The sequence below is a fragment of the Limanda limanda genome, chromosome 1 (genome assembly GCF_963576545.1).
Source record: "Limanda limanda chromosome 1, fLimLim1.1, whole genome shotgun sequence".
NCBI classification, from domain to species: Eukaryota; Metazoa; Chordata; class Actinopteri; order Pleuronectiformes; family Pleuronectidae; genus Limanda; species Limanda limanda.
The window spans coordinates 39082127-39091987 of NC_083636.1; positions in this window are offsets into that span (position 1 = coordinate 39082127).

The following is a 9861-nucleotide window of genomic DNA, read 5'->3' on the forward strand; positions in this document are numbered from 1 at the left end:
CAGATAGTTATACTGAATCCATTACAACTTCTAACCTCTGCCAGTGGAGTTGGAGAGATGTTTGATCATTCTGTCCATGTGTTTTGTCTCAGAAAATATAAAATTGAAAGAGTCACGTGTGAGGGATCCCTCTCCCAGGACGGATACAAGTGCAATAGATGCTGCTAATCATAATATTTACAACATTTAAAGTTTAAAGTATTTATATGAAAGAAAATGAAAGAGAGATGAAGGGGGCATGACAACTGTAATGATATTTTCAATATGGGTAGTAGATTGCTTTGATATTCCGATCCAAATATACTACCCATATTGGGTTGTCATGATATTTCCAATAGTATATGTGGGTAGGAATATCAAAGCAATCTAGCTGCTTTCATAATCAGGTGCCACCTCGATCTACAATCCAAGAGATGGCCGCAGAAGCAATCCTGGATCTGCAATGATAAAGCAGAAGGACTCCAGGGAAGTCCAGTCAGAAAAATGTACTGATGAGACATTAATGTGATGAAGAGGAAGAGGAGGGAAGAGAAGCTCCTTGTGTCATGCGTCCCCCGACGCTGCAGGCCCATAGCACCTATGAGAGCTGGTCCAAGACAAAGCTGAATGAGCTCTAACTATGAGCTTTATAAAAAATAAAAAGTTTCAAGCTTTTAACTAAAAAAATAAAGAATGAGGCTTCTGCATTATTTACCTCTTTTGGACAAACCATAAGTAAACAGGACCCAACAACTTGATGCAGCTGACAATGAGCAGGGTTAAACTGTGGCAATGTTTTATGTAACTTAAGTGACTGTCGAGAAAAGCATCAAGAACTGGGATAATGATGCGAGTATGTGAAACCATAGACCCGTCTTTATATGTCAGGTGTGGTGAAACAGAAGGAGATTGACCATATTTAGATTTCAGATGTGAAAATGTTTGTAAAAGTCACATCTTCCCATTAAATTAGAAACATTTCTGGATCCCTGGTAGCACAGGCAAGACTCCACCTGCAGCGGCCGTGCGTTTGTTTCTGACACGACCTTTCGCACCTTGCCCGTGCAACCAGCTGGCAACAGTTTTTCATACAGATCATTAAAATAACTTCTCAGTGTTGTATGTTGCAATCAGGAATTTATGATATTTTATTTTATCATTCCCTTTGACAGACAGATGCACTATATAACTGTATAACTTTATAATATCTACACAGTGATTTTGTGTTGTGTTTTAGGCTTTAAATAGAAATGTAATTGTTTTCAACAGAGATTTGGTGTTGATTGAGTTTGGGAAAAAGTTATTGGACTGATGCAAATCAAAGTGATCAACAGTGTCGTCTTCTTTTGTGATGACTGTGTGGGAGATCTGAAATAGTGAACTCATAAGATAAAGAAATGTGAGTCAGCGAAAATAAAATACTGTTTTATTTTGTATTTTTTGTCTTTTTAAGTGCATCGTGTAGCAGACACTCATTCACTTTAACACATCATCTGCCACCATCACTCAAATTACCCACCTCTCCATTCCATTGCTATAAAACCAAATGGTTCATTTATTCAATTTGTGTATTTCCTGTGTCATTATCCTAGTAAGATTCCATTCCTGGTAGATATATGTTAATACATCTCACGTGTTTGTGTCTGGTTGGTGCCAGTTGGTTTTTTATAGTAGATAATCGAGATCCATTAAATCAGTAATCCATGATTAAATAATCTGAGACAGATTAATTGATTAAATTACATGAATTTGCTCGGATAAGACCTGGTGCCATTCAAATTCATTACAATGCTCCTATATTTAGCACCTATTTTATAAAGCCCAGGCATAGTTTAGACCAGTGGTCCCCAACCTTTTTTGCGCTACGGACCAGTTGGATGTCAGACAATATTTTCACAGACTGGCCGTTAAGGTGTGGCTAGGGCGCCTCACTACGGAGGCCCGCTGGTGACATCGCAGATTTATTTTTTTATTTAACGAAATTAACGAATTGTTAATACGCGGCCTCAAATGAATTATTGCGTGGTAAATTACCAGCAAGACGGAGACAGACGGATACCAAAGCTCCATTACACACACGCTGCGCTTCTGTGCACTTTGGAGAGGTATTTTTGTTATTTAAAATAAAAAAATAATTTGTTAATTAAAAAAAATTCCACTGATGTCACTACAGATATGATGTCCGAAATGGCAACAGAGTTGTTAGTGCTCTTGTGGCGATCTCAGGGTATTCTGCCGTGACTTAAATCCAGAACACAAGCAGAGTTGTTTTCTCGAACATACTTTTAAGGTCGCCGTCATTTGCGATCTCCAGCAGCTGATCTTCTTCTTGCACAGACATGCTGGATTCACCTGGTTTGTTGACAAGTGGGTCCGACAAATACTGTGTGGGTTTGTGTGCGAAAAAGTGACGTGACCGAGACAAGCGTCTTGACATGCGTAAAGCATGAGTCATAACGGAGAGGATCCGGTCATCAGATAATAAGTAAGTTGTTTATTCTTTCTGTGCGGCCCGGTACCAAATGACCCACGGCCCGGTACCAGGCCACGGCCCGGGGTTGGGAACATCTTACTGACCAGCTGCCTGAACAGACACAGTGCCGATGCATTTTAGAACACACTCTCAATGTGAGAATAAATTCATTCACATATTATTTTCTCATTTTTAATGTTCGTTACCTTTTCTCACCAGTAAAACGCAAAAGTTTTGGGATACATCATTGTTTTTGACAATGTGTTAGTTTGGTGTTAAATTAACATCTTATTGATACTTGATTTACTCTCGCTATAGATTACTTTAATATTTAATAGAATTTCCACAGAGAGCCTAGCATCTTCCTTGGTAGCCACAGAGGACCATTACACCGACCATGTTGGACGGTCTCATAGAGGAAGTCACACTAAAAACAGTCAAACATCTAAAGTTATTTCTTGAACAGTTTTCACAAAGATAGTGTGTACAGCGGAAGTGGACGCTAACTATGGTGGTGATTGAGTTTGAGTGAGAAAACAGTTCATGAATATTTAAAGATGTGGTCACTGAGGGAATTTTGTGTCAAAGCAATGAAAGCCGATCCACAGTTTAGTCCACACCGACGGTCTGCCGTGCCGTCTGCGGGGAGAGTTTCGAGAACGTGAACTCCATGTTAAGAGATGTGGAGTACCCATTGTACTTTGTGTTTTTAACCAACTGCAGTTGTTTTACAACCCTGACTTCAGTATTAGTTCCAGCAGTGTGAGCTCAGCAGCACGCTAGATTATCATCATGCAGTGATTTTCTCTGTATTCACAGCACTAATGAGAGGACAATAACAACAGTCACAGTCTCCTCTGGCTATGAAGAATAATGTGTCAGTCATTTGCTGTAGTACATTTTCTGGTGCAGCCTCCGCGAGCCCCACTAACCAAACCAAACTAATTGAGGGCCATATGTAAGCAAGTAGTTCTTGCTTTAGAGTAGCGCAGGGAGGGAGTCTTACAAATGAGCCCCCCCGGAGGGAGGCACAGCAGAGCCACGGTCAAGCAGAACATCAGTGCGTGGAGAGCAAGTCAGGGACACTTCGCCCAGTGGTCCGCAGCAGCCAACACTGAGCTGTGTCTTTGGCATCAGGACGAACACTCAAGTTAGGGTTAGGAATGCAAGAGCTGGATGCATCAAGCAGTAAAGAAAGCAATGTACAAGCAATAAGTGTTGCACAGTTAAAAGAAAAATAAAAAATATATATTGAGGGTCCACACTAAAGCCCACATACTGGAACACAAGGTGATTATCAAGGTAAAAACAACTCCCGCGATTTGTTGTAGTTCCTATATGTCAGAATGGGATTACGACCGTTGTGTACGTCATTTTCCAACCATGCCCATATAGGGAGTCTCGCTACATGGCCTTGGACCACCATCGCCATCATCACCACCGGCGCTAGCGTTAGCTCGCGAGCTTACGCTAGCTCGGGGGACTCCCCGGAGCCGGTGAGATGATGATGGTGATGATGGCGGGCTCCGGGGTGAGGTCAAACAGGTCAATCTGAGGAGGGCTGTTTTAGACAGGGTAAAAAGGGTGCTGTTTTAAATGATCCTTGTGGTATTTTGACCAAAATATGTTACAGACATTTCTTTAAGACCCCAAGGAACCATATCAACTGTGGTAAAATGGGCATACGATGGGTCCTTTAAAGTATAATTGCCTCCTTGCAGTTGTTTGTCTCCACCACCCAGTCAAGTTGGGGGAGATACAGTTCATTCCTGGGTCAAGGCCAGAGTAGGGTTTTTGTAGAACATTATGATGACAGTTAAATTGACTTGTGACCTTCTTGATATACAACACAATTATCAGTTTGTGTTCATTTCTTTCATAATTTGTGTGTAATATTTAGATTTTTGCCCAGAAACCTTGTTTGTGCAGGTATAATGACCTTGAGATGACCACAAAAATCGAATAGTACGCCTACATTAATTACGAATAATTACCAAAAGACAAATGAGCTCAATTATAAAAGCTGTACTGCTTGTAAAACAAGTTGAAAAGGAAGTTGTCGGCTGTTATTCATCGTTATTTTTTTGATTAAAAGTTTAAGTGGAGAAGCAGCAGCTTTACTCCAAGCGGATGGCCAAGCCCCTAACCCTATCTATAAGGGTGAGTCCGGCCACCCTAAAGAGGAAACTAATTGGCCAGCTAAATTTACTTTCTTCTTCTGGGCCAACTGTGCCTTCTTCAGCTTGACATCCTCTCTCACCACTGGTGTCCACAACCAGGTTCTCAGTTTTCTGCCATGATAGACACCGACAACTTTCTGACCACTACTCACCTGCCTCCACAATGAAACAACCACAAAGTCAGTGATTGATCTGAGGCTTGTTAGGCTTAGGCAGGTTGTCTGGTACTATGGATGAAAGACTCTACAACATGATATTTGATACCGCCATTCCCCAGTCAACACAGGTCAAACAACCCTCCCAGGTCTAGCTCTAGGATGTGCATCTGATTTAGCTGGTTTGGGAAGGGTGACACGTTCCAGAAAGAACCAATCATCAAGGTTTTATAAATCAACCTTATTCTGGTCCCTCCCCTGAGACAAAAATCCTTTGGGAAACTACCAGGGACTGTTTCCACCAACAACCAGCTCCTATGATCACTGGGACATAATCATATCCACCATGTTAAATTGGAGATTCACAGAGAAGTCTTTATGAGAAAGTGTCTCAACATTCAGTTTCACTTCCTGACACAAAGTGCCATAAGCAATGAAATAACTGGAAAATTCATTTGTTTAAAGGTTTAAGAAATCGAGAGAGAGAGGAGGTGGGGGGTGTTAGGTAAGTGAGTATTATCAAATGAGTTAGGTCTTCAAGCTAATCTTTAAGAATACATTTCACACATACCGAAGTGTATTAATTATTTTTCTGGCATCAGTCAGTAATTGGTGCTTTTAATTAGTGTGTCTGGAGACTAATACCATATTACAATTCTTTCTTTATAACAAAACTTATCTGTGTTACCTGCTTTTACTTTAACAGCCTGTGGCACACATTGGAAATCTTAGCAGTACCGTGGCAAATTTCATATACCGTAACTTTATTTCTTTGTAAAACTGACTCCCTCTCACTTACCTAAGTTTTTTACTGAAGTTTTACTGCATGACTTTGCCGTCAAAAAATTAAAAGAGTCCCTCAATGGGACGAATAAAGGAATGAATGAAGAGAGCAACTTCCATGGAATCTGCCAATTTGAATACTGATACCCTCAGGGTATTACTATAAGATCCAAATTCATTGTTTCATCCAAGTTGCATAAATGTAAACTATGCCCATTAGTGTGTGAGATGACCCAGTATACATTTAATGGAAATCCAACCTTCATTGATATATATTTTGTAGTGTATCAAGTGGTCTGGGATCTGGACAGGACGTGAACGCCAACGTTTCTCTATTATCCAATTAATGTTACAGGATATCATTGTTTTATATTGACTGATAGAGGAGGTCAAAGGTGTTGAGTTCACCCACAGTGGACGTAAGAAGCTAGAAATATAACCCACATTGCCTGGATGACTTATGAGGTGAGCAGTTGCCAATAGAGAGGGCACACAGTGTCCTCTATCCTAAACAGCCTACCCACCTTGGCTTTCTGTCTGTTTTTCTGCTTCCAAGCAGAGGAATGGTTGATTAAGAGGAGGCTGGTGGGTGGCTGTTGTTTTACTCCCTATTGATCCCCAGAGCACAACTTTCCATCATGCAGAGAAGGCCAGGGCCAAAGACGACAGCTAATTAAGATGGCTAATCACTTCATTTCACAACGGCTGCGGGCTCTGTCACTCTTCTTCTCTGCATCTGTTGTTCGGTATCAGTGACATGCTAAACAACAAGCTGGGGATTTCTAACATTACTGATCTACAGTAATGGTGGTGTTTGAATTATGATGCTGTGGGGCACAGTGGCCAGTCGCTAATGGCTCTTGTTTGATTTGACACCTACAGGTAGACCCTAGTGATTTAATCATAAGCCATAATGAATGGATGCATGTTTTCATGTTGTAGCAATAAGCGTGTTCTGTATATAGACATTTGCATTATGTAGCATAAAAATTATGTTTGTTATTTGGAAAATGTACAATCATTCATCATTAAAGATCACTCTAAGGTCATCACTGCATCAGTTGTTGGCCCATGGAACACCTCCAATCAGCAACCAGACAATGTAGCCTTACATCTATAGAAATCTCCTGATTTCTAGAGATGTAAATAAAATCTGACTATCAGACTGACTTTCAGACATAGTAACATGGCTGATATTAGTACACACCATAGATTATATATATAGATGGTTGACATGACAGCTCCCCAAAAGTTCAATGTTAGCAGACAGGATGTGGACCATTCCAAAGGGTTTTCTGTCATTTTAGGTCGTTTTTATCACATTAGTTATTTGACGCTATGAACAGGGTGAAATTATTGACAGCTGAGACTGACTCGGGATTAGTCAAGCTTGTGTTTCGGCAGGACCTGGATAACGTGTGTTGTGCAATAGGAGTAGACTTGACGTTGGCTAATTATTAATAATCATGAAATATGATTATAAAAATAAAAAGATTATTTATTAAAAATAATTTAAAAAATGATAAGGCCATAACTTATCGTAGAGGGGCACCACCCTGGTAACAGGGACCAACGATATCAAGCTATAAATATCAGTCTCATAATGATAAATGTCAAATTAATAATGTCAATATTTTAATATTAACGATTACTTAATAAACAGTGAAGGCTTCTAAGTTCGAGCACAGGCAATCATAATCCAGCTGTATTCACACACTTATGCACAAATAATCACAGACTACAGATACTTTAATTACAAAAGAATTTATTAAAAAGGGGAAATAAAGTTATAATGTTATTCAATGATTCATCATTTTAACAAGATCCAATATTTCAAAGATAAACACAGCAGTAGCACTTATCACAATTCAGAAAATACATGTAAACCTGCGGTCTACCTATGTATGTCTGTGTGTGTGTGTGTCTGTGTCAAAGTGTCTCTCTGTGTGTATGTGTCTATGTGTGTGTGTGTGTGAAATAAAGTTAGTGTTATTTAATGATTCATCATCTTAACAAACTCCCATATTTCAAAGATCACAACAGCAGCAGCATTTATCACAATTTAGAAAACACATGTATTCACCTATGTGTATCTGTGTGTGTGTGCATCTGTCTGTGTCTATCAAAGTGTGTGTGTGTGTGTGTGAGAGAGAGAGAAAAAGAAGGGGGCGTGGCGATGACGCAGTCACGTAGTGACGTCACATCTAAGATGGAGGCCGACAATGTTAGGCTTAAAACTACAAAACAAAATGGCGGGTTCGTTATGAATTTAGAGCCAGAATTGAGGGCGGGTCTAGAGATGCATAATCTCCAATGGCCGCCGCACCACGTGTGAGACACAAGGAGGAGGCAGAACAAAGGGTTCTTTGTTCTAGTTTAGTTTCGGCTTCAAAATGGCGGCCAGATGCGTTCAGGCCCTTTAAATATAGATTTAACTATGTTACATGAACTGTATTCTAAATACAGATCGGAACGGGTGTATAGGTCGGTTTAGAAGGAGAGAGAGAGAGAGAGAAGGCATGCAAGGAGAGTTCAAAGAAGCTCTTAAAAACACCGTCAGAAACAAGTTACATTTACTTTACCGCTCAGCACCCAAACGGCGTTGTGTGCTGAAGTCTGACAGTAAAATCTCTGTAAGGTTGTTCAGACGGGAACGAGTGCAGCCGGAGACGTTTAGTCACGGCGCTTAAAAACTGTGGCACAAGGCCGTAACCGGAAATGAACCGGAAGTAGCCAAATCGTCGTGGCTAAACAATGAGACACGGAGGTCCCACAAACAAATACACTCAAATATTAAACAATACGCTACGTATCTGCCCAGATAATCAAGTCTCTTACTGTACCACCCTCGCGGTGTGCGTGCGCGTCGGCGCGAATGTCCCGGGGGGCCAGTGAAATCACGTGGTCACTCGAGCGGAGCTCTGGAGCTCGGCCGCTGGACCGGAAAAGGGAGCGTATTCCTCGTGCTGCCTTGACGGAATGAAACTTCGTCTTCTTCTGTAACAGCGGAGATCGTGCTGCTTTACAGGAACGGAGTGGATTGCCTCTTACTCCTCAGCGGGATGAACGTCGCGCTTCTGCAGGGAACGGCTTTGTGGAAGCCGTTTGTGGATCGTTGAAAAAGAAAAAGTCTGTGGAAGTGTCCGTCCAGCGGGTGCTTCCTGTTTCGGTCTTTCAAGTTAAAACAGCAAAGAGTCCTATCAAAATAAAACTTCGACTGAGATAAAAGAAGAAAATGAAACGACTTAAAATAAAATGATATTAAACAAACGTCTAATCGCCTCCTTAGTTACTGAGTCGTGTGGTTAGACCTCTTGAGGTCAGAATACAACTTGAGCAGCGTGGAAAAGAGGACAAAGAGAGTCTCTTAAAAATACCGAGTTAACTAGTAAGACCCCTAGGGGTCTTGTTGTAGCTTGGGCATCTGAGTAAAAAGAGAAAGGTTTCTGGGAGCACAACGGTTTTGTTGTACCTGGGAGGTACCAGCCTCCTCAGGAAGTGGTCATGAGCCTCAGTTGGCTCTCAGCCAATGAGAATGTACCTTAGCGGGCGGGGATTCGACCTCAGTGGGCGTTTCAGAGTCTCATTTGGGTTTTTGCAAAGCGGCCTGCAACATCTCCCCACCAGGGCCTGCTGAGGGGGGCACAGTGGGGGTTCAGGAGATGCTTCCCCCACCAAGGCGAGGCTCCAGGGTGTCTAGAGAAGGTGTGAATTAAGAGTGAAACTGGTTGAACTGGTTTCAGCTGGGCCTTGTAGGCCTCAAGTATTTATAACCCATTGTTCTAAGTCAGATCACTCGGCCTTCCCCAACACGTGTCTCCACTCCACGATTGACGATTTGCTGTTGACCAGGAATTGTAACAGTTCCAACAGTTATGTTGTATAATAACCGTCAAAGGCCTAAAACTGTTTTGTCTTTTTCTTCTTAGAAGACATATACATAAATATAATAGACATTTATACAGGCAGAGGGACATGCAGACAAATTGGCTACGCACAATGCGAGGTCTTGTCATTCTGTTGGCCTTTAATGCACAGGGACCTGTGAGGGTTTGATGGGAATCCATAGCTTCATCAAACTGCAAATTAGGCATGTAGTTCATGCTTCTTTGGGGTTGAAAGCCCCTCAGGATAAAGAGGGCTTTAACTCAAACACAGCAGAGGATGACATGGTTGATGTACAAGAAAACTCAAAGTCTTTACATCTCCCTTTGTCGTTGACATTTTATAAATTTTTTTATTTTATTTTTCTCAGAGAGCACCCGCTCTCTTCCTTCATGTTTTAATTGAC